A 26,073-nucleotide genomic window follows, 5' to 3' on the forward strand; every position below is an offset into this window, starting at 1 on the left:
GATTTTTTTTTTTTTTTAACAATATCAAATTAGGTATAGTTCAGGATTCCAAATTCCTCAAACATTACATGATACAAAAGCCTCAGAAAAAGCACTAGAATCAGGAGCTGCAGTGCAACTCTCATACGAGGTGTCAGAAAAAAGAATGTTTGTCATCACTGGCTTTAAAAGTACATGAGGAAGAACATAGGGTTTTAGTTGCCGTTTCAGCCAAAAGCTTTCTCGGCAGCCTAAGAGAACCAGCTGTAAGACAGATAAAAAGTCTACTGTACCTGTTGTTCAAAATTGGTCATCCAGACATGGCAACCCTGTTACCCATGGATGGCCTGTTATGAAAGGTTTAACACGTTAAAACATGGTGGTAATGTGACCAGAACTGTTCTGGACATTACAACGTAATATGGCTCAAAAAAATATGTCCATCATTACATATTCAGTGAGGGCAAGTTTATCATCATAGCCAGGTTATTAATATAAATACGTGACATGGATCCGTTGTAAGTCAAATAATTACCAGTTTGTAATTGTATGTCTTGTCATCAGCATCATGGCCACACCTAGAAGACCAGAGAGAACATTGTGGCTTAATGTCCTGCTACATAGCACCAAGTCAGTGATGGCCACATTCTAGCTTCATAGCACCAGTGATTAGGCATTTAGTACTTAATCCAGAGCGATTTACATTAAGCAAGAACAAAAACATGGCAATACATCAAAAAAAATGTTATATTCACACAGTCACTAGAAGATAGAGAAGTGTAGGATAGTTGAGTGACTGCCAATGACACTGAAGGAGCCACGGTAGCCAAAGACCACCCAGTTTATCTGGCATGCACTTGGAGAACCTGAGGCTACAGTCAAAGCCCTGGTCCATAGGACAGCATGCCATGAGTACATGATACTAAATAATACTTATGGGCTTAATGTCATGAAAGAGAAAATGTTCATGGCACCTTTTAGCAAAAACCATAACAACTGACAGCATTTGACATTGTGGTTCAAACAAGTCTGACACATTGACTCACATCTGGCTTTTGAGTATTGATAGACTTATTCGTCTTCCAAGCTAGTTGTCGTCAGGCCTTTAGTTTTCACTCATGACTGAGGGAAATCAGCTTGCCTTCATGTCAAAGTATTGGTCCTTTTTCTTCCTGCTACAGACTGACCTACCAAATGAGGGCAAAATAGTAAACATCAGTAGGACTCTCACAAGCAGAGTGATAGACAAAAAAGATATTAAGGATTTCTCAAACATTACATGATACAGAAGCCTCAGATAAAGCATTAGAATCAGGAGCTGCAGTGCAACTCTCATACGAGGTGTCAGAAAAAAATGTTTGTCATCACTGGCTTTAAAAGTACATGAGGAAGAATGTAGGTGTAGGGTTTTAGCTGCAGTTCCAGCCAAATGCTGACATGTGTTCAGAGGACAAACTTTCTCAGCAGGCTTAGGGCCGATTCATACTCCTATTTTAGCGCTGTTTTGGCGCTGTAGTGCCGAAATGATTTCGGCTCGTCAGAAATTTTCAGTAGCACCGAAGAGCCGACTTTAGGACGGTACCCGCCCCCCCCCGAACCTCAAATGACGTCAAATTGTAGGCTCTACAGCGCCGAACCGACTTTTATTCGGCTTTAAAATAGGAGTATGAATCGTCCCTAAGAGTACCAGCTGTAAGACAGATAAGTCTACTGTACCTGTCCACATGGTCATCCAGACATGGCAACCCTCTGTCACCCATTGATGGCCTGTTATGAAAGGTTTAACACGTTAAAACATGGTGGTCATGTGACCAGAACTGTTTCGAACATTAAAACATGTGGCTCAGTAAAATAATTCCATCATTAGATATTCAGTGAGGGCAAGTTTATCATCATAGCCAGGTTATTATAATAAGTGACATGGATCAGTTTGTAAATTAATTACCAGTTTGTGTCTTGTCCTTTCATCAGCATCATGGCCACACACCTAGAAAACCAGAGAGAACATTGTGGCTTAATGTCTAGCTTCATAGAACCAAGTCACATTGTAAATGGTGCATTTATATAGCACCTTTATTCCAGGCACTTTACATAGAGATTGTGCATTACATACATTCACACACACACACACACACACACACACACACACACACTGATGATGACGGAGGAAACCATGCAAGGCACCAACCTGCACATCAGGAGCAATTAGGGGTTCAGAGTCTTGCTCAAGGACACTTTGACACAAACTCAGGGGGAGCCTGGGATCGAACTTGGAACCTTCCGGTTCCCAACAGGCAACTCTACCAATCCACTGCCGCCCCACATGGCTCAGTAAAATAAGTCCATCATTACATATTCAGTGAGGGCAAGTTTATCATCATAGCCAGGTTATTAATATTATAAAACGTGACTGGGTCTGTTGTAGGTCAAATAATTACCAGTTTGTATGTCTTGTCCTTTCATCAGCATCATGGCCACACACCTAGAAGACCAGAGAGAACATTGTGGCTTAATGTCTAGCTTCATAGCACCAGGTCACCAGTGATTACAACCTTGAAAGAAATTAACTGTATATTACAAACATTACAGTACGCTTCAACAGTGGGCGACAGCCAGACAAATTTTCCAGTATTTGTCTATGGGACCCGGCGACTACCGGCGATAGCAGACGATGGTCGAAAAGTGGGCAGAGCAACGTCACCCGAAAAGATTAAAAAAAAACTAAAAACTAAAAAACATCTTTTCATGCGATAACAGGCGAGGTGTCGGCCGATGCTTGCCCGCTGTTAAAACGCACTGTTAAGTCACGAGTGGGGGGGGGGGGGGGGGAGGATGTACACTTCAGGATTTTACATGATACAGAAGCCTCAGATAAAGCATTAGAATCAGGAGCTGCAGTGCAACTCTCATACGAGGTGTCAGAAAAAATAATGTTTGTCATCACTGGCTTTAAAAGTACATGAGGAAGAATGTAGGATTTTAGTTGCAGTTTCAGCCAAATGCTGACATGTGTTCAGAGGACAAGCGTTCTCAGCAGGCTAAGAGTACCAGCTGTAAGACAGATAAAAGCCTAGTGTACCTGTTCATATGGTCATCCAGACATGGCAACCCTCTGTCACCCATGGCTGGCCTGTTATGAAAGGTTTAACACGTTAAAACATGGTGGTCGTGAGACCAGAACTGTTCTGGACATTAAAACATGTGGCTCAGTAAAATAATTCCATCATTAGGTATTCAGTGAGGGCAAGTTTATCATCATAGCCAGGTTATTAATATAAATACGTGACATGGATCCGTTTTAAGTCAAATAATTACCAGTTTGTAATTGTATGTCTTGTCATCAGCATCATGGCCACACCTAGAAGACCAGAGAGAACATTGTGGCTTAATGTCCTGCTACATAGCACCAAGTCAGTGATGGCCACATTCTAGCTTCATAGCACCAGTGATTAGGCATTTAGTACTTAATCCAGAGCGATTTACATTAAGCAAGAACAAAAACATGGCAATACATCAAAAAAAATGTTATATTCACACAGTCACTAGAAGATAGAGAAGTGTAGGATAGTTGAGTGACTGCCAATGACACTGAAGGAGCCACGGTAGCCAAAGACCACCCAGTTTATCTGGCATGCACTTGGAGAACCTGAGGCTACAGTCAAAGCCCTGGTCCATAGGACAGCATGCCATGAGTACATGATACTAAATAATACTTATGGGCTTAATGTCATGAAAGAGAAAATGTTCATGGCACCTTTTAGCAAAAACCATAACTACTGACAGCATTTGACATTGTGGTTCAAACAAGTCTGACACATTGACTCACATCTGGCTTTTGAGTATTGATAGACTTATTCGTCTTCCAAGCTAGTTGTCGTCAGGCCTTTAGTTTTCACTCATGACTGAGGGAAATCAGCTTGCCTTCATGTCAAAGTATTGGTCCTTTTTCTTCCTGCTACAGACTGACCTACCAAATGAGGGCAAAATAGTAAACATCAGTAGGACTCTCACAAGCAGAGTGATAGACAAAAAAGATATTAAGGATTTCTCAAACATTACATGATACAGAAGCCTCAGATAAAGCATTAGAATCAGGAGCTGCAGTGCAACTCTCATACGAGGTGTCAGAAAAAAATGTTTGTCATCACTGGCTTTAAAAGTACATGAGGAAGAATGTAGGTGTAGGGTTTTAGCTGCAGTTCCAGCCAAATGCTGACATGTGTTCAGAGGACAAACTTTCTCAGCAGGCTTAGGGCCGATTCATACTCCTATTTTAGCGCTGTTTTGGCGCTGTAGTGCCGAAATGATTTCGGCTCGTCAGAAATTTTCAGTAGCACCGAAGAGCCGACTTTAGGACGGTACCCCGCCCCCCCCCCGAACCTCAAATGACGTCAAATTGTAGGCTCTACAGCGCCGAACCGACTTTTATTCGGCTTTAAAATAGGAGTATGAATCGTCCCTAAGAGTACCAGCTGTAAGACAGATAAGTCTACTGTACCTGTCCACATGGTCATCCAGACATGGCAACCCTCTGTCACCCATTGATGGCCTGTTATGAAAGGTTTAACACGTTAAAACATGGTGGTCATGTGACCAGAACTGTTTCGAACATTAAAACATGTGGCTCAGTAAAATAATTCCATCATTAGATATTCAGTGAGGGCAAGTTTATCATCATAGCCAGGTTATTATAATAAGTGACATGGATCAGTTTGTAAATTAATTACCAGTTTGTGTCTTGTCCTTTCATCAGCATCATGGCCACACACCTAGAAAACCAGAGAGAACATTGTGGCTTAATGTCTAGCTTCATAGAACCAAGTCACATTGTAAATGGTGCATTTATATAGCACCTTTATTCCAGGCACTTTACATAGAGATTGTGCATTACATACATTCACACACACACACACACACACACACTGATGATGACGGAGGAAACCATGCAAGGCACCAACCTGCACATCAGGAGCAATTAGGGGTTCAGAGTCTTGCTCAAGGACACTTTGACACAAACTCAGGGGGAGCCTGGGATCGAACTTGGAACCTTCCGGTTCCCAACAGGCAACTCTACCAATCCACTGCCGCCCCACATGGCTCAGTAAAATAAGTCCATCATTACATATTCAGTGAGGGCAAGTTTATCATCATAGCCAGGTTATTAATATTATAAAACGTGACTGGGTCTGTTGTAGGTCAAATAATTACCAGTTTGTATGTCTTGTCCTTTCATCAGCATCATGGCCACACACCTAGAAGACCAGAGAGAACATTGTGGCTTAATGTCTAGCTTCATAGCACCAGGTCACCAGTGATTACAACCTTGAAAGAAATTAACTGTATATTACAAACATTACAGTACGCTTCAACAGTGGGCGACAGCCAGACAAATTTTCCAGTATTTGTCTATTAGGGCATTCATCAAAAAATCGATTTATCGATAAACGAGTCACGAGTCGACTCGCAGCAGCGCGAGTCGAAAGTTGAGCTTTTTTTTTTTTTTTTTTTCTCCCCTTTTTTCATTGCATTCAGAACGCGCCCTTAATTAAAAACCAAATGCAGCTGTGTAGGCTATGTGGCTCTCAGCGCGCGGTGTCCCACTATTGAGACTGGCTGAAGTCTGTTTGAACTGCGCTGTGTCAGAGAAGTAACAGATAGAAGCACGCAAACGTTACCCCCAAACGATATCCCCCTCACCTCCGTGCTGGAAATATAACGTCTGGGTTCCCGAGGCTACATGCATGCTGACGCAATGACTGTCTGTTTCTGGCTAAGCTTTACGCGCAGCGCACATGAACCTCTCCGTCTCCGGTCAGTGCGGGTTGTTGTTTATTTGCATGGCTCAGAAAATGAGTAACAAATGAGAACGTTATCGAGTTGTGGAGGAGGAGGAGGAGGAGGAGAATAATAATGTCATATCTCTCATTGTGTTCTCGGTGCTGCTGCTGCGCTGTGTGCCAATACCACTACTTTACCTGGATAACATCATCTTTTCATTTTGACATGATTCACATGAAATAATAATCCTGTACCGGAACCGCGTGTAGCGTTTGGTTTCATTAATGCTATCGTCACAAAATAGCCTACAGCTGCTGCTGCTAAAGATACAAAGATTGGACATTTTTAAACGACGCAAAACGTAGAATTCCCCTCTTGCGTACCAGTGCCACGTGTCCCGCGGACCGGCACCGGTGTTTGGGAACCTCTGATATAGATCTGATACATGCACTGTGACTGTGTCATATTGGAGAGGCCACTGAATGCGCAGTGCTATGTTTGACATGCTCCGTATTTGAGCGCGCGGCAGCTCCACCCGCCCCTGTTAAATCCCCCCCCCCCCCCCCCCCCCCGCCGCCAGAAACGATAATTCGACTTATCGATAAATTACTGTCCGACAAGTCGACTGGGAAAAATCTCAAGTCGTTAATGCCCTATTGTCTATGGGACCCGGCGACTACCGGCGATAGCAGACGATGGTCGAAAAGTGGGCAGAGCAACGTCACCCGAAAAGATAAAAAAAAAACTAAAAACTAAAAAACATCTTTTCATGCGATAACAGGCGAGGTGTCGGCCGATGCTTGCCCGCTGTTAAAACGCACTGTTAAGTCACGAGTGGGGGGGGGGGGGGGGGGGGGAGGATGTACACTTCAGGATTTTACATGATACAGAAGCCTCAGATAAAGCATTAGAATCAGGAGCTGCAGTGCAACTCTCATACGAGGTGTCAGAAAAAATAATGTTTGTCATCACTGGCTTTAAAAGTACATGAGGAAGAATGTAGGATTTTAGTTGCAGTTTCAGCCAAATGCTGACATGTGTTCAGAGGACAAGCGTTCTCAGCAGGCTAAGAGTACCAGCTGTAAGACAGATAAAAGCCTAGTGTACCTGTTCATATGGTCATCCAGACATGGCAACCCTCTGTCACCCATGGCTGGCCTGTTATGAAAGGTTTAACACGTTAAAACTTGGTGGTCGTGAGACCAGAACTGTTCTGGACATTAAAACATGTGGCTCAGTAAAATAATTCCATCATTAGGTATTCAGTGAGGGCAAGTTTATCATCATAGCCAGGTTATTATTATAATAAGTGACATGGATCAGTTTGTCAAATAATTACCTGTTTGTATGTCTTGTCCTTTCATCAGAATCATGGTCACACACCTAGAAGATCAGAGAGAACATTGTGGCTTAATGTCTAGCCTCATTGAACCAGGTCAGTGATGGTCACCTTCTAGCTTCATAGCACCAGTGATTACAACCTTGAAAGAAATGAACTGTATTACAAACATTACAGTACATTTTAACAGCAGGCAACAGCCAGAACAATTTTCCATTGTGCATTATTTGTCTATGGGACCCAGCGACTACCGGCGACAGCAGGCGATGGTCGAAAAGAGGGTGGAGCAACGTCACCCAAAAATATTTAAAAAAAAAACTAAAAACCATCTTTTCAGGCGATAACAGGCGATGTGTCGGCCGATGCTCGCCCGCTACTTAAAACGCACTGCTAAGTCACCAGTGACTAGAACCAAGAGAAATGTATGATAGTTGAGTGACTGCCAATGACACTGAAGGAGCCACGGTAGCCAAAGACCACCCAGTTTATCTGGCATGCACTTGGAGAACGTGAGGCTACAGTCAAAGCCCTGGTCCATAGGACAGCATGCCATGAGTACATGATACTAAATAATACTTATGGGCTTAATGTCATGAAAGCGAAAATGTTCATGGCACCATTTAGCAAAACCCAGAACAACTGACAGCATTTGGCATTGTGGTTCAAACAAGTCCGACACTTTGACTCACATCTGGCTTTTGAGTATTGATAGACTTATTAGTCTTCCAAGCTAGTTGTCGTCAGGCCTTTAGTTTTCACTCATGACCGAGGGAAATCAGCTTGCCTTCATGTCAAAGTATTGGTCCTTTTTCTTCCTGGTACAGACTGACCTAGCAAATGAGGGAAAAATAGTGAACATCAGTAGGACTCACAAGCAGAGTGATGGAGACATGCCAATTGTGAAGGGGAAAAAAAATATTATTCAGGATTTCTCAAACATTACATGATACAGAAGCCTCAGATAAAGCATTAGAATCAGGAGCTGCAGTGCAACTCTCATACGAGGTGTCAGAAAAAATAATGTTTGTCATCACTGGCTTTAAAAGTACATGAGGAAGAATGTAGGATTTTAGTTGCAGTTTCAGCCAAATGCCGACATGTGTTCAGAGGACAAGCTTTCTCAGCAAGCTAAGAGTACCAGCTGTAAGACAGATAAAAGCCTAGTGTACCTGTTCATATGGTCATCCAGACATGGCAACCCTCTGTCACCCATGGCTGGCCTGTTATGAAAGGTTTAACACGTTAAAACATGGTGGTCGTGAGACCAGAACTGTTCTGGACATTAAAACATGTGGCTCAGTAAAATAATTCCATCATTAGGTATTCAGTGAGGGCAAGTTTATCATCATAGCCAGGTTATTATTATAATAAGTGACATGGATCAGTTTGTCAAATAATTACCTGTTTGTATGTCTTGTCCTTTCATCAGAATCATGGTCACACACCTAGAAGATCAGAGAGAACATTGGGGCTTAATGTCTAGCCTCATTGAACCAGGTCAGTGATGGTCACCTTCTAGCTTCATAGCACCAGTGATTACAACCTTGAAAGAAATTAACTGTATTACAAACATTATAGTACATTTTAACAGCAGGCAACAGCCAGAACAATTTTCCATTAGTGCATTATTTGTCTATGGGACCCAGCGACTACCGGCGACAGCAGGCGATGGTCGAAAAGACGGTGGAGCAACGTCACCCAAAAATATTTAAAAAAAAACTAAAAACTAAAAAACATCTTTTCAGGCGATAACAGGCGATGTGTCGGCCGATGCTCGCCCGCTACTTAAAACGCACTGCTAAGTCACCAGTGACTAGAACCAAGAGAAATGTATGATAGTTGAGTGACTGCCAATGACACTGAAGGAGCCACGGTAGCCAAAGACCACCCAGTTTATCTGGCATGCACTTGGAGAACGTGAGGCTACAGTCAAAGCCCTGGTCCATAGGACAGCATGCCATGAGTACATGATACTAAATAATACTTATGGGCTTAATGTCATGAAAGCGAAAATGTTCATGGCACCATTTAGCAAAACCCAGAACAACTGACAGCATTTGGCATTGTGGTTCAAACAAGTCCGACACATTGACTCACATCTGGCTTTTGAGTATTGATAGACTTATTAGTCTTCCAAGCTAGTTGTCGTCAGGCCTTTAGTTTTCACTCATGACCGAGGGAAATCAGCTTGCCTTCATGTCAAAGTATTGGTCCTTTTTCTTCCTGGTACAGACTGACCTACCAAATGAGGGAAAAATAGTGAACATCAGTAGGACTCACAAGCAGAGTGATGGAGACATGCCAATTTTGAAGGGGAAAAAAAAAAAATTTTCTCAAACATTACATGATACAGAAGCCTCAGATAAAGCATTAGAATCAGGAGCTGCAGTGCAACTCTCATACGAGGTGTCAGAAAAAAATTATGTTTGTCATCACTGGCTTTAAAAGTACATGAGGAAGAATGTAGGATTTTAGTTGCAGTTTCAGCCAAATGCCGACATGTGTTCAGAGGACAAGCTTTCTCAGCAAGCTAAGAGTACCAGCTGTAAAACAGATTAAAGTCTACTGTACCTGTTCATATGGTCATCCAGACATGGCAAGCCTCTGTCACCCATGGATGGCCTGTTATGAAAGGTTTAACACGTTAAAACATGGTGGTCATGAGACCAGAACTGTTCTGGACATTAAAACATGTGGCTCAGTAAAATAAGTCCATCATTACATTCAGTGAGGGCAAGTTTATAATCATAGCCAGGTTATAATAATAAGTGACACGGATCAATTTGTAAAAAGAATTACCAGTTTGTGTCTTCTTGTCCTTTCATCAGCATCATGGCCACACGCACCTAGAAGACCAGAGAGAACATTGTGGCTTAATGTCTAGCTAGTGATGGTCACAATCTAGCTTCATAGCACCAGGTCACCAGTGATTACAACCTTCAAAGAAATTATCTCATGTATATTACAAACATTAGCGTCACCAGTGATTAGAACCTAGAGAAGTGTAGGATAGTTGAGTGACTGCCAATGACACATAAGGAGCCACGGTAGCCAAAGACCACCCAGTTTATCTGGCATGCACTTGGAGAACCTGAGGCTACAGTCAAAACCCTGGTCCATAGGACAGCATGCCATGAGTACATGATACAAATACTTTATCCTGTCGAGTACATGATACTAAATACGTATGGGCTTAATGTCATGAAAGCGAAAAGGTTTACTTACAAAAGCCATAACAGTTGGCAAACCTGTCACCCATGGATGGCCTGTTATGAAAGGTAAAACACGTTAAATCGTGGTGGTCGTGAGACCAGAACTGTTCTGGATATTATAACATGTGGCTCAGTAAAATAAGTCCATCATTACATATTCAGTGAGGGCAAGTTTATCATCATAGCCAGGTTATAATAATAAGTGACACGGATCCGTTTGTCAAATAATTACCAGTTTGTGTGTCTTGTCCTTTCATCAGCATCATGGCCAGACCTAGAATACCAGAGAGAACATTGTGGCTTAATGTCTAGTTTCATAGAACCAGGTCAGTGATGATCACATTCTAGCTTCATAGGACCAGGTCACCAGTGATTACAACCTTAATTAGCTGTACATACAAACACTACACCAGTGACTAGAACCTAGTATAGAGATTAGAGTGTAGGATAGTTGAGTGACTGCCAATGACGGAGCCAAAGACCACCCAGTTTATCTGGCATGCACTTTGAGAACACAAAATGGACACCAACGGGTCCATTTGTACACTAGTTAAATTAACATTGATTTTACAATATAAATTGGGGTCCCAAAGATAGAAATGCCATTAAATGGGGGTCCGTAGACAGACTAATGCAAGTCAAACTGGGAGTCCTTGAAATTAAATGGGTTGAGAATAACTGCTACAGCCGTAAAAAACTTTTTATGGGGGTTCTTGGCATATCTTCTGAAATGGGGTTCCGCGGGCTAATTAGTGTGAATTTGGGGGTCCTCGACATGAAAAAGTTTGGGAACTGCTCTAGTAGAACACACATGCAAGGTAGTGGTCTGCAACCAGTCTCTCAAATGATATGCAAATTAGTTACTTGACACTTAAATTCGTTGTTAAAGATTGCAACATGTTAACGGATGAGGAAATGTCCATATGGTGTTCAGCTCAAAATAGATCCAACTTGTTGAAGTCTGCAAAATGTGCAAATTAAAGTATTTGAAATGCCTATGACCAGCAATAATTAACTACCTCGTGCCGTGTGTGTAGCATGTGTAAAAGCTAAAGCATGTCATTGACATGCCTGCTAACTTTGCTAAGGGCCTACTCAAAGGCCATTATTGAGCCGATTATACCAGATATGCTACAACGTTCTCACAATCCTAGTGTTACATTAAACAGTTTAGTTTATTCGTTAGCCACGTGGTGCTGCTCAGTTCACCAGGGTGCAGCCAGTTATAATATGGGTGCAAAAGAATCGCACAGTAAAAGAAAACTCACCTCTGTCTCTACTTTGTCTTTGTGTTTGAGCGCTGGGCAGTACTACTGTACTCTAGTTACTATTTTGTCACCTTTTGTGTAGCATTACGACCCAGAAAAAAAATACATTATTTACTACTCGATCGTCCAAATAACGTCCAGTCTTTGAGGAAGACAAGGGAGAAAGGAAGTAAAGACATGAGGCGCCGTGAATAAATAGAGAATCGCTTCTGGTTCTATGGTGGTGACGGTGTCCGCCTGTAGCCAATAGCTTTCATTTGTAGTTCCGACTGGGACAGTCAGTCCATAGAGTATATATACTCTAACGCCAGGGCTCCACTGGGCGCGTTGCGTCACGCGTGCGTCACGCGTGCGTGCGTCAAAAAACGAACCGGTTCAATTTTATGGTGACGGAGACGCGACGCAACGCGGGCAGTGGAGCCACCCTCCATTGATTAAAAGGGCACATTCCCGACACTGACGGAGACGCGACGCAGACGCGCCGCAGACGCGCCGCAGACGCGCCCAGTGGAGCCCTGGCGTTAGGGACAGTCACAGCCACAGGACAGAAACGCAACGTGCAGAACGTAAGAAGACTACAATAGAGCACCGAAGTCCTGACGTAACTCGCTCATCCCGACGATTCCCCTGGTTCACGGAAGTAGTTTCTCTATGGAGAATAACATGGGGTGATCTTAATATCGTCTACTATAAGCGTTGTGGTCCAAAAATAAACAAGCTGTCTCGGCGTTATTGTCAGGGAGGTGTCTCTGTATCGTTTGCAACAGTCAGTCACTCATATATGATACAGTCTGCTTCTAGCGAAAATCTAACTAATTCAGCAGCAGTAACATTAGCGTTTTCTCTCAGTCAGTTGATTCTTCATATCCATGTGAGTGAAGCGGCCGGGATGACATGTTTATTTTTCAAACACAGTTCTTATATGAATCAATCTAAAACTCCTCCTATGGTGATTTCAATGCAACTAAACAAATACATGAACCTGGGGACTGACGCCCTCTACTGAAAGTGACGTCAGACTTCGGTGCTCTATTACCATCTTCTCTAAGCGAACTTCCGATTTAGATAAACTGATCCCAATCCCAAACCAGCTGAAGATAAAATCAACAATTTCACCACTTAAATAAACAGCTTCATGGGTTTATTATCTTAAAACGTTGTCACCTATGGGTTTGTTTGATTGATTGATTGGTTGGCTCAGGGGTAGAGTGGCTGGATGGCAACCGCAAGGTTGCCTGTTTGAACCCGGGCTCCCCCAGAGTCAGTGTCGAAGTGTCCTTGAGCAAGACACTGAACCCCTCCTGATGTGCTGGTAAGCTGGTTAATTGGTGCCTTGCAAGGTTTCCGCTGCCATCAGTGTATGAATGTGTGTGTGTGTGTGTGTGTGTGTGTGTGTGTGTGTGTGTGAATGGGTGCATGAATTGATGCACAATCTATGTAAAGCGCCTTGGATAAAGGCACTATATAAATGCACCATTTACCATTTATTAACAGTTTGGAGAATTACAGTAGGCCTACATTTACAACTCAATACAAAAGCTGTTAACTGTGGAAGACACCATAAAGCATTACACTTGTTTACAATAGGGTCCACCCTTTTCAATTCATCAGAACATATAGAGAGAGACGTACAAATATACACTTCTTTACAATCAAAAACAGGAAAATCATCATAAAAGGAGGTAATCTGGGAAAATAACATAAACAGTGAGCGGAAAAGGGTGGGGGAATTCAGATTTTACGGGTGCCAGTTTTGAATTGCAGCCGTCCGTAGGTGCCCTAGAGAGCGGTTTTGAAGGAGTCAAGGGATTCGCATGTCTTAATGACTGTTGGTAGGGCGTTCCACATTTTGGTGGCATAGGAGCGAAAATAATTTAGTCCCTTGTTTGTGCCGAATCTCACACATGGTTTGTGGGTGTGGGTGTGGATTTTGTTGACATTAAGGAAGTATTTAGACAGGTACATGGGTATATCTTAGTGGTGTAGTGAATCTTGTGGACCAGACCCATTGCAAGATGCTGTACTCTGCCATTCCAGCCTGTCAAAATGGTCAGGGGTGAGGGTGGGTTCGGGGAGTGAGGCCAAGTAGTAGCCCGACCACTTTGTTTTGGGAAGTCTGGAGCCTTGTTTTAAGGGCCTTTTCAGTCAATATTGACTTTGACCTCAGACCCTTCTTTGAACTTGTTTTTAATTCTGCCTTTGTTCTTTCCATTTCATAGGCATGCCCTGCTACAGCTTCTTGTCACTGCACATTTGAGAAAATAGATTAGGCCTTGGTGTAACCCCTCTATCTCTATAGCTTGCCTTGTACACCCATGTACATATATATCAAAATACTTTCTTAATGTCAACAAATAATCACAACCAGAGGGAGTTCAACCACATGCAACCCAGATTCAGCTCAATTTAAACAAGGGGTTAAATTTATTTTGCTCCTATGCCACTAAAATGTGTAACGCCCTACCAACATCCATTAAGAAATGTTAATCCCTAGACTCCTTCAAAACCGCTCTCTAAGAGCACCCTATGGGTGGCTGCGAGAATACCGGACATCTCACCCCGGTGAGTTGTCTTCACTTTTGGTGAGTTGTCTTCACTTGTTGTCAAGCTTTGTATTGAATTAAGTATCAAATAGTAGAACAACATACAGCATCTTCACGATCAATGTACGTACAAATCATCCTCAACGATACAGGACGAGAACCAGGTAAGTGTACAGTATAGGTAGTTAGGTGTCCATAATAACACTTATTTAAACTATAGCTTACATTCCAGAACCCTGAGGTAAATACTGTGTGTAGCAGGTAAACATGTATTAATATAAATCATTTCAACTGTTTTCATTCATTGTATTTTAAACCAACAGCTTAGCTCTACATGAATTATATCATTTAACTTGAATAACATTCCTTGTCTTCTTTTCATACATTAGCATATTTCACCAATGACTTTGTAATGTGACTTTAACCAGCATAAATGTACCCATGAACTATTAGTGCAATACAGAATAACAGTAATTACAACTGCACCACTTGTTCTTCAGAGTTGTGCAAAAACATTCAGTTAAATATCTTCTCAAACCCTCTTTAGTAACGTAACCTTTTCTGTGAGTGACGTCATCACAAACAGTGACGTGCAGTCTGCTGACATGGCCAGTGCTCATATACATGTTGTGGTCACAGTGAGTAAGCACTACAAAGGCTATTTATGTTCTTTCCCCCGACTAAAACACACAAAACCATGCATGCAGAAATAGCATGAGACTATGTATCCACAGAGTAACGTTTCCCCACATATTTAACTGGAACAGGGGAGAATAGTATGTGAAACAATACGCAGACGTGTTCTCTCATTCAAAGCTTTGTATTGAATGGAGTACGGTGCTGCGGTTCCGCCTACAGGCAAGCTGAAGGCATGAGCAATCGATCGATCTCACAGACATTAGTCAATTATCTTCACTGTAGAAATACTATCACTTTTTTTGTTAGCATTATTAGTACAATAGTACATATATTTAATACAATCGGACAGGATTTATACTACTAAATTAGTTCACCTCACCTCGCCTTTCATGAAGGGGAAACCTATGGATATTACTAGTGACGGGGAGAATGCAATTGAGACAGAGTCCATACCAGATCAATATTTTGATGCCCGCTTAACCAGTCGACCCCCAGTGTCCATATATTAATTTGCCAAAAATAGCAGATCTACAAGCTAACAATGTCGGCTATTTCTGGGGAAGAGATTTGGTCTATGTTAGGTCAGCTTAACAAATAACAACCTTGAGCAGAGACGGGTGAGATACTGTAGTCTGTGGTTCTTAGATGGGATTTCAGTTGAAAGGGATCCTTTGTTGTATTGCTTGATAGGCTATAGCAAGGGTGCCCAGTGCCCACACTTTTTTGACTTGAGAGCTACTTTTAAAATGACCCACCCCGGAAAAAAGGAAAAAAAACCTGAGGGAGGTTTGGAATAGCGGTGTTACATATAGACAAACACACTTAGAAAGTGAAATAGTAGGGGGGAAAAGCCTTCCTCCCATTCTGTATGGAAGTTGTAGGTTTTCGGGTTCTTTACTGTATAATGCCACTGACTCTGGAAAACAAAGAATTTCCCTACATTTTGAAGCCTTGAAGGGATATGACAGGCCCTTATTGATGTCAATCAATCAAGTCACTGTGGCCAAAAAGAGGGGTTTTGTTTTTATATTTTTATTATAATTCTTTAGGGGCATGTCATGTGGTCTTCTACCTGCACAGCCTTTGTGATCTACTGGTAGATCATGATCTACCTTTTGGGAACCCCTGGCCTATAGCTTAATTACCGCCTAATTGTAAATTGATGCTAGAAATCTGGTCGCTAAAATCTGGTCACTAGAAATCTAGAGACAGATAAAAAAGAAACAGAAAACTATTTCCTGCTTTTAATGCCGTGCGAGACTTCACATAACCCCCCAAAAAATAATTAAACTGAATTACATTTAAGGTTATTCAAAAGACACAGCAAATATACACATAAACTCTCATCCAGGTGAATTTGTTTGGAGACAAAGAGGAGTAATAGGTACTACCACAGGTACACTGCAACACCACTTTGTGTCCCCTTGTTGAGATGAGGGGCTATCCATTTCTAATATAGAGCTCTGGCAAAGAGAGAGCTTCACATCTTTGTGTATTTGGTTCTCTCTAAAGCCAGTTTCCTGTCCCTCTACACTCAAATGAGGAAAAAAATTGCCCAAAATAAAATACGTCTCACTAAACCAGACAATTTTCTTTATTCCAGGTTTATACTGACCTGACATGGATCCATTGAGATTAAAACGTGTTTCTCTTTTCAATAAAGTATTCCTTCACCTAAAGAATGGTGTGTGGGCCCTACCTTCTTCACAATAGTTGGGTTATTACCTCAACCTCCAATACTGCAATACGAAGGTCCTCAGCATGATTGCTCATAGTTCTGCTAAAGTCAATGAACAGAAGCTCTTTTTTTGCCAGTTCTTCTTGGATGACATTGAGTTGATTCTGGAGTTGCCCATTTCTCTCAGACAGAACCTCCTTTTCTCCAGCTAGTTCCTGTCGCTCTTTCCCCCATCTGTCCTGTTCCATGCACAAAATAGTATCTTTGTTTCCCAGCTCTTTATTGGTAAGGTCAAGTCGATTCTGGAGTTTCCCATTTTTCTCGGCCAGAACCTCCTTTTCTCCAACTAGTCCCTGTCTGTCCTTCCCCCATTTATCCTGCTCCATGCACCTAAGAGCATGGTTGTTTCTCAATTCTTCCTGGATGAGGTCTGATTGGTTCTGGAGTTGCCTATTTTTCTTAGCCAAAGCCTCCTTTTCTGCAACTAGTCCCTGTCTCTCCTTCCTCCATTTCTCCTGCTCTGTAAACCAAAAATGATCTTTGGTTCTGAGTTCTTTCTGGATAAGGTCCAGTTGATTTAGGAGTAGCCCGTTCCTCTCAGACAGAGCTGCCATTTCTCCAGCTAGTCCCTGAAGATGCTTCACACATTTATCTTGCTCTGTGTATGAAAGAGGGCCGTTGGTGCATAGTTCTTCCTGGAAGAGGTCCAGTTGGTTCTTGTCGAGCTCATTCTTGTCAGCCAGAGTCTCCTTTTCACCAGCTAGTCCCTGTCTCCCATCCTCCCATTTCTCAATTTGCAATACTGCAATACGCAGGTCCTCTGCATGGCTGCTCATCACCTTGCTAAAGTCAACAAACAGTAGCTCTTTTTTTGACAATTCTTCCTGGATAAACTTCAGTTGATACTGGAGTTGTACAGTCTTCTTAACCAAATTCTCATTTTCTCCAGCTAGTCTTTGAGTCTCCTTCCCCAATTTCTCCTGCTCCATGCACCAATGATCATGTCGGTTTCTCAGTTCTTCTTGGATGAGGTATAGTTGATTCTGGAGTTGGCCGTTTTTCTTGGCCAAATCCTCATTTTCTCCAGCTAGTTCCTGCTGCCCCCTCCCCCATTTCTCCTGCTCATTTCTCAGTTCTTCTTGGATGAGGTAAAGCTGGCTATGGAGTTGCTCGTTTTTCTTAGCCAAAGCATCCATTTCTACAGCTATTCCCTGTCTCTCCTTTCCCCATTTCTCCTGCTCCATGCACCAATGATCATCTTTGTTTCTCAGTTCTTCTTGGATGAGGTATAGTTGATTCTGGAGTTTCCTATTTTCCTTGCCAAAAGCCTCCTTTTCTCCAACTAGTCCCTGTCTCTCCTTCCCCCATTTCTCTTGCTCTGTAGACCAAAAAACATCTTTGGTTCTGAGTTCTTGCTGGATGAGGTCCAGTTGATTTAGGAGTAGCCCATTCTTCTCAGAAAGAGCTGCCATTTCTCCAGCTAGACCTTGCAGATGCTTCACATATTTCTCTTGCTCTGTGCATGAAAGAGGATCTTTGGTGTCTAGTTTTTCCTGGAATACCACTTGGTTCTTGAATTGCCCATTCTTGTCAGCCGGACTCTCCTTATCCTGTCTCTCCTCCCCCCATTTCTCAATCTGCAATACTGCAATACGCAGATCCTCTGCATGGCTGCTCATCAATTTGCTAAAGTCAACGAACAGAAGCTCTTTCGTTGTCAGTTCTTCCTGGATGAATTTCAATTGATAATGGAGTTGAACATTCTTCTTAGCCAAATCCTCATTTTCTTCAGCTAGTCCCTGTTGCTCCTTCCACCATTTCTCCTGCTCGTTTCTCAGTTCTCCCTGGGTGAGGTAAAGTTGATTCTGGAGTTGCTCATTTGTCTTGACCAAAGCTTTCTTTTCTCCAAGTACTTCCTCCATTTTCTGAGTTAATCTCTGTAGATCCTTTACACATTTCTCTTGCTCTGTGCATGAAAGAGCATATTTGGCTTCTTTTGTGCTTAGTTCTTCGAGTTTAATCTGGAGATGGATATTCTTCTCAGCTAGTTCCTTTCTTGCCTTCACCCATTTCTCCTGCTCCATGCACCAACAAGTATATTTTGCTACATGCTCTTCCTGCGTGAGATTCAGTTGGTTCTGGAGTTGCCTATTCTTTTCTGCCAAAGCCTCCTGTTTTCCAATTAGTCTCTGTCTCTCCTTCCCCCATTTCTCCTGCTCCACGCACTGCTCCCCCTGGATGAGGTTGAGTTGATTTTGGAGCTGACCATTTTTCTCAGCCAGAGCCAACTTTTCTCCAGATATTTGTTGTATAACCTTTGCCCATTTACCTTGCTCCATGGACAAAGAAGGATCTTTGGCGTCTACTAAGTCCTGGAGGTGGGCCAGATGGTTCTTTAAATGCTCATTCTTCATAGTCAAAGCTTCCTTTTCTCCAGCTAGTTGATTTTTCTCCTTCGCCCATTTATCCTGCTCGTTTCTCAGTTCTTCCTGGTTGAGGTATACTTGATTCTGGAGTTGCTCATTTTTCTCTGCCAAAGATGTATTTTCTCCAGCTAGTTCCTGTCTCTCCTTCCCCCATTTCTCTACCTCCATGGACAAAAGTGAACATTTAGCTTGTAGTTCGTCCTGGATGAGATTAACTTGCTTCAGGAGTTTGTCCTGGATGAGATTGACTTCCTTCTGGAGTTTCCCGTTCATCTTAGCCAAAGTCTCATTTTCTCGAAGTAGTTCCTGTCTCTCATTCAACAATTTCTCCTGCTCTATGCGCTGGAGAGTATCTTTGGTTTCCAGTTCTTCCTGAATGGAATACAGTTGATTCTGGAGTTGCACATTCTTCTGAGTCAAAGCATCCTTTTCTCCAACTAGTCCCTGGCAATTCCTTTCCCATTTTTTCTGCTTGGTTCTAAGTTCCTCTTGGATGAGGGCCAGTTGATTTTGCAGTTGCCTATTAGTATTTTTTTCTCCAGATAGTTTATTTTCCCATTCATCTTGCTCTATGGATAAAGGAGGATATCTTTCTATTACATTCTTGATGACCTCGTTCTCCTTCCCCCATTTATTCTGCTGCACGCGGAGTTCTTCCTCTGCTTGGTCCAATAGTTTCTGTAGTTGCTCATTCTTCTCAGCTAGTTCCTGTCTCTCCTTCCCCCATTTCACTACCTCTGTTACTCCAACTAGTCCCCGTCTCTCATTCGACCATTTGTCTTGCTCCATACAATGAAGAATATCTTTGTTTTTTAGTTCATCCTGAGTGACATTGATTTGGTTCTGGAGTTGCATATTCTTCTCAGTCAAAGACTCCTTTTCCTCAGCAAGTCCCTGTTTCTCATTGCGCCATTTATCTTGGAGGTGGTCCAGTTGATTTTTGAGTACCCCATTCTTCTCAACCAGGGCCACATTTTCCTCAGCTAGTGCAAGTATATCCTTTGCCATTTTCTCTTGCTCTGTGCGCGACGGAGGATCTTTGGGGCCTTCCTTAAAGTCTAATTGTTTCTGTAGATGTCGAACCTTCTCTGTCAATGTCTCATTTTCTCTGGCTAGTTCCCATCTCTCTTTCTGCCATTTCCCCTGTTCTTTGGGGCCTTCCTTAAAGTCTAATTGTTTCTGTAGATGTCGAACCTTCTCTGTCAATGTCTCATTTTCTCTGGCTAGTTCCCATCTCTCTTTCTGCCATTTCCCCTGTTCCACGCCTTTGGTTTTCAATTCTTCCTGAGTGTGATTCAATTCTTCCTGGATGAGGTTCCAATGATTTTGGAGTTTCTCATTCTCTTCAGCCAGAGCCATCTTTTCTCCAGCTAGTGCCTGTGCCTGATCACCCACCAATGTTCCTTGCTGTGTGAATGCTGGAGGATCTAGTACTTCCTCGATACGGTATAGTTGTTTCTGTAGATGCCCATTCTCCTCTTTCAAAGTCTCATTTTCTTCATACAGTCTCTGTCTCTCCTTCTGCAATTTCTCCTGCTCCATGAACCAAAGAGCATATTTGGTTTTAAATTCTTCCTGAGTGAGATTTAGTTTTTCCTGGATGAGGTCCAGTTCATCTTTGAGTTTCAGATTATTCTCATTAGTCTCCTTTACTTCCAATTCTTCCTGAGTGAGATTTAGTTTTTCCTGGATGAGGTCCAGTTCATCTTTGAGTTGCACATTATTCTCATTAGTCTCCTTTACTTCCGGTCTTTCCTCCTCCCATTTGCGTAAAGGAGGATCTTTGGTTGTCTTTTCTTCCTCGATAAAATCAATTTGTTTTTCATTTTCCCCATTTGTTTCAGTAAAAGCCTCCCTTTTCAAAGTTGTTTCTACATCTTTGGCCCCCAGATATAGTTGTTTCTGTAGCTTCTCATTCTTATTAGCCAACACCTCTTTTTCTCCAACTAGTGCCTGTCTCTCCATCCCCCATTTCTCCTTCTCTGTACACCAAAGAGTAGCTTGGGTTTTCAGATCTTCCTGGATGAGGTCTAGTTGATTTTGGAGTTGCTCACTCTTAGTAGCCAAAGACTCTTTCTCCTTAGCCAGAACGTCTCTTTCTCCAGCTAGTTCCAGTCGCTCCTTGCCCCATTTATCCTGTTCTGTGCACCAAAGAGAGACTTTGGATCTCATGTCTTCCTGGGTGAGGTCCAGTTGTTTATGGACTTCCCCGTTCCTTTTGATCAAAGTCTCCTTTTCTTTTGCTAGTGCCTGTCTCTCCTTCCCGAATTTCTCTTGCTCCTTGCACCAAAAAGTGTCTTTGGTGTTCAGTTCTTCCTGGATGAGATCCAGTTTTTCTTCAAGATGCCCATTCATCTCAGCTAGAACAGCCCTTTCTCCAGCTATTGACTGTAGATCCTTTAGCCATGTCTTTCGCTCTGTGCCGGTGGTGATGTCCTGGGTGAGGTTTAGTTCATTTTGGAGATGCTCATTCTTCTTAGTCAACACCTCCTTTTCTCTAAGTAGTACCTGTCTCTCCTTCCTCCATTTATCCTGTTCTGTGCACAAAATGGTATCTTTGGTTCTCAGTTCCTCTTGGATGAGGTCCAGTTGATTTTGGAGTTTCCCATTCTTCTCAGCCAGAGACTCATTTTCTTCAGCTAGTTGATATTTTTCCTTCTCCCATTTCTTCTGTTCTATACTCCATAGAGTATCTTTGGTTACAATTTCTTTCTGGATCAGGTCCACTTGCTTTTGGAGTTGCCCATTCTTCTCAGCATAAGAGTCCATTTCTTGAGCTAATTCAAGTCTCTGAGTAGCCCATTTCTCTGCCTCCTTGCACCAAAAAGTATCTTTGGTTGTCAGTTCTCTCTGAATGAGGTCTAGTTGGATCTGGAGTTCTGGAGTGTCTATGTCGTTAACCAGTCCCTGTCTCTCCTTCTCGAGTTTCTCCCGCCAAAGAGTATTGTTGTTTCTCCCTTCTTCCTGGATGAGGTGCATTTCATTTTGGAGTTTCTCATTCTCTTCAGCCATAGACTGATTTGCTTGAACTAATTCAAGTCTCTCATTCCCCCATTTCTCTACCTCTGTGCACCAACGAGCAACTTTGGTTGTCAGTTCTTTCTGAATGCGATCAAGTTGGTTCTGCAGTTCCACATTCTTCTCAGTCAAAGCCTCCTTTTCTCCAGCTAGTCCTTGTGTCTCCTTCCTCAAATCATCTAGCTCTGTGAACCAAAGAGACTCTTTGGTTCTCATATCTTCCTGGATGAGGTCCAGCTGCTGAGCCAAAGCCTGGTTTACTCCAGCTAGTTCCTGTATCTCATTACTCAATTTCTCCTGCTCCATGCACCAAAGAGTATGTTTGGTTTTCAGTTCTCCCTGAGCGGCCTCAAGTTTATTCTCGAGTTGTCCATTGCTCTCAGCCAAAGCCATCTTTTCCCCAGCTAGACACTGTAGTTCTTTTGCCCATTTCTCTTGCTGTGTGCCCAAACCAGTGTCATTGGTTTCTCGTACATCCTGAACAAATTTCAAGTCTTTCTTGAGATTCTGATTAATCTCAACTAGTCTATGTTTTTCCTTCTCCCAAAGAGTACATTTGTTTTTCATTTCGTCTTGGGTGAAGTCTAGTTGGTTCTGCAGGTGCCTCATCTTCTCAGTCAAAGCTTCCTTTTCTCCAACTAGTTTCAGTCTCTCCTTTCCCCATTTATTCTGCTTGTTTTTCAGTTCTTCCTCTGTGATGTCTAGTTGGTTCTGAAGTTTCCCATTATTTTCAGCTAAACACACTTTTTCTCCAACCAGTGCCTGTCTCTCCTTTCCCCATTTCTCCTGCTTGTTTTTCAGTTCTTCCTCTGTGATGTCTAGTTGGTTCTGAAGTTTCCCATTCTTCTCAGCTAAACACACTTTTTCTCCAACCAGTGCCTGTCTCTCCTTTCCCCATTTCTCCTGCTTGTTTTTCAGTTCTTCCTCTGTGATGTCTAGTTGGTTCTGAAGTTTCCCATTCTTTTCAGCTAAACACACTTTTTCTCCAACCAGTGCCTGTCTCTCCTTTCCCCATTTCTCCTGCTTGTTTTTCAGTTCTTCCTCTGTGATGTCTAGTTGGTTCTGAAGTTTCCCATTCTTTTCAGCTAAACACACTTTTTCTCCAACCAGTGCCTGTCTCTCCTTTCCCCATTTCTCCTGCTTGTTTTTCAGTTCTTCCTCTGTGATGTCTAGTTGGTTCTGAAGTTTCCCATTCTTCTCAGCTAAACACACTTTTTCTCCAACCAGTGCCTGTCTCTCCTTTCCCCATTTCTCCTGCTCCAAGCACCATGTTCTCAGTTCTTCTTCTGTGATTTGTAGTTGATTCTGAAGTTTCTCATTCTTCCCAGCCAAAGCCTCATTATCCCCAGCTAGACCCTGCCTCTCCTTAACCCATTTTAACTGTTCTGTGCACCGAATTGTATCTTTGTATTTCAGTTCCTTGTGGATGAACTCCAGTTCATTTTGGAGTTTCTCATTCTTCTCAGCCAGACACTCCTTTTCTCCTGCTAGACGCTGTAGATCTCTTGCCCATTTCTCTTGCTCTGTGCCCAAACCAGTGTCGTTGGTTGCTCGTACATCATTGATACATTTCAAGTCATTCTTGATATTCTGATTAATCTCAACTAGTCGATGTTTTTCCTTCTCCCAAAGAGTACATTTGTTTTTCATTTCTTCTTGGGAGAGGTCCAGTTGGTTCTGCAGATGCCTCATCTCTTCAGTCAAAGCCTGCTTTTCTCCAGCTAGTTTTAGTATCTCCTTCCCCCATTTATCCTGCTCGTTTTTCAGTTCTTCCTCTGTGATGTCTAGTTGGTTTTGAAGTTTCCCATTCTTCTCAGCTAAACACATCTTTTCTCCAAACAGTGCCTGTCTCTCCTTTCCCCATTTCTCCTGCTCAAAGCACCAAAGACTGTATTTTGTTTTCAGTTCTTCTTCTATGATTTGTACTTGGTTCAGAAGTTTCACATTGTTCTCAGTTAAAGCCTCATTCTCTTCAACTAGTCCTCGTCTCTCCGTTCCCCATTTCTCCTCGTCCTTGTACCAAAGAGAGCATTTTATTCTCAATTCTTCTTCCATTAGTTCAAGTTGGTTCCCGAGTTTCCCGTTCCTCTCAGACACAGCCTCATTTTCTTCAATGAGTCCCTGTCTTTCCTTCCCCAATTTTTCCTGTTCCATACACCAAAGAGAGTGGATTATGTCCAATTCGTTTTGGAGTTGCGCGTTCTTCTCAGCCAGACCCAACTTCTCTCCAGCTAGTCCCTGTAGATGCTTCTCCCACTTCTCTTGGTCCATATCTCTTGCATCTTCTGAAGGAGGACTTCCAGTGCCTAGTACTGCCTGGATGAGGTCCACTAGGTTCCGGAGATGACTATTTTTCTGATTTAAAGCCTCATTGTTTTCTACTAATTCCTGTCTCTCCTTACCCAATTTCTCCTGCTCCTTACACCAAGCACTTTCTTTGTTTCTCAGTTCTTTCTGGGTGAGGTCCAATTTGGTCTGGAGTTCCCCATTCTTGTCAGCCAATGACTCCCTTTCTAAAACGAGTCTCTGTTTCTCCTCCCCCCATTTTGCCTCTTCTGTGCACCAAAGAGTATCTTTGGTTCTCGTTTCTTCTTGGCTGTGGGCCAGTTGTTTCTTCAGTTCCTCATTCTTCTCAGCCAAAGCCTCCTTTTCTTGAAGAAGTCCCTGTCTATCTGTCTCCCATTTTCCCTGTTCTGTGCGCCTAAGTGTGTCTTTGGTTCTCAGTTCTTCCTTGGTGAGGTCCAGATGGTTTTGGAGTTTCTCATTAATCTCAGCCAAAGCCTCTTTTTTTCCAACAAGTCCCTGTCTCTCATCTTGGGTGACGTCCAGTTGGCTCTGGAGTTGCTGGACTTTCTCAGTCAAGGCCTCTTTTTCTCCAGCTAGTCTCTGTGTCTCCTCTCCCCATTTTTCCTGTTTGGTTCTCAGTTCCTCTTTGATGAGGTCCAGTTGATTTTGGAGTTTACAATTCTTCTCAGCCAGAGACTCCTTTTTTCCAACAAGTTGCTGGCATTTTCTTCGTACCGTTTCCAAAGCATCATCGTTGGTCTCAAATATTTCCTGAAATTGGTCCAATTCATATTTGAGACCCACATTCCTCTCAGCTAAAGCCTTATTTTCTTCAGCTAGTTCATGTTTCTGCTTTGCCCATTTCTCCTGTTCCATGTGTGAAATACTATCTTTGTTTCTGAGTTCTTCCAGCTGTTTCAGGAGTTGGCCATTACTCTTAGACAAAGCCTTCTTTTCCCCATATATTTCCTGTCTCTCCTTTTCCAATTTCTCTACATCCATGCAAAGATGTTCTTTGGTCCTCAGTTCTTCCTGGGTGAGGTCCAGTTGCTTCTGGAGTTGCAGATTGTTATCAGCCAAAAACTCTTTATCCCTGATTACTTCTTGTATCTCCTTCCACCATTTCTCCTTCTCTGTACACCAAATAGAGTATTTTGTTCTCATGTCTTCCAGGGTAAGGTGCAATTGGTCCTGGAGTTGCCCTTTCTCATTTGTCAAAGCCTCCTTTTCTCCAACTAGTCCCTGTCTCTCCTTCCACCATTTCTCTTGCTCTGTCTTCAGTTCTTCCTGGACGAGTTCCAGGTGACTTTTAAGTTGCCCATATTTCTGAGCCAGTGTCTCCTTTTCTAAAGCTAGTTCCTGTTTATCTTTATTTGTGAGGTCCAGATGGTTTTGAAGTTGCCGTTTCTTTTTAGTCAAATCGTCCCTTTCTAATGCTAGTGCCCGTGTTTGGCTTTCCCATTTCTCCTCCTCAGTGTCCAGCCGAGTTAAGAGTTTCTCATTCATCTCAGCTAGTGTGTGTAGATCCTTTGCCCATTTCTCTCGCTCTGTGCCGGAAGCAGTGTCTGTGTTGTCTGGTACTTCCTTGATGCGGTTCAGTTCAATTCGGATATTCTCATTCTTCTGAGTCAATGCCTCTATTTTTCTAGCTAGTACCTGTCTCTCCTGCCTCAATTTCTCCTGCTCCATACACAAAATAGTATCTTTGGATGTCAGTTCTTCCTGGACAAGTTCTAGTTCAATTTGAATTTCTCTATTCTTGTTTCCCAACCCATCCCTTTCTGCAACTAGTCCCTGAAGATCCTTCAACAGTTTATCCTGCTCTCTCCACCAAAGATCATATTTGGTTCTCAGTTCTTCCTGGATGTGGTCCAATTGATTTTGGAGTTGTCCATTCTTCTCAGCCA

The 26,073-nt window shown here is 42.6% G+C and overlaps 1 protein-coding gene and 1 pseudogene across 2 annotated transcripts in view; both read left to right on the forward strand.

Annotated features, from left to right (window-relative positions):
* The window catches only part of fam83gb (family with sequence similarity 83 member Gb), a 106,703-nt gene that overhangs the window by 73,831 nt on the left and 6,799 nt on the right, over nt 1-26,073 (forward strand). The window lies entirely within an intron of this gene.
* LOC310858330 overlaps nt 25,329-26,073 on the forward strand; it is a 10,841-nt pseudogene continuing 10,096 nt past the window's right edge. Inside the window, exons 1-2 of the transcript XR_014571044.1 lie at nt 25,329-25,340; nt 25,448-25,468. The product of XR_014571044.1 is annotated as an uncharacterized misc_RNA (transcript). The remainder of the gene's footprint in view (nt 25,341-25,447; nt 25,469-26,073) is intronic.

This window comes from Protomyctophum parallelum, assembly GCF_964188405.1.
Source record: "Protomyctophum parallelum genome assembly, chromosome: 5".
NCBI classification, from domain to species: domain Eukaryota; kingdom Metazoa; phylum Chordata; class Actinopteri; order Myctophiformes; family Myctophidae; genus Protomyctophum; species Protomyctophum parallelum.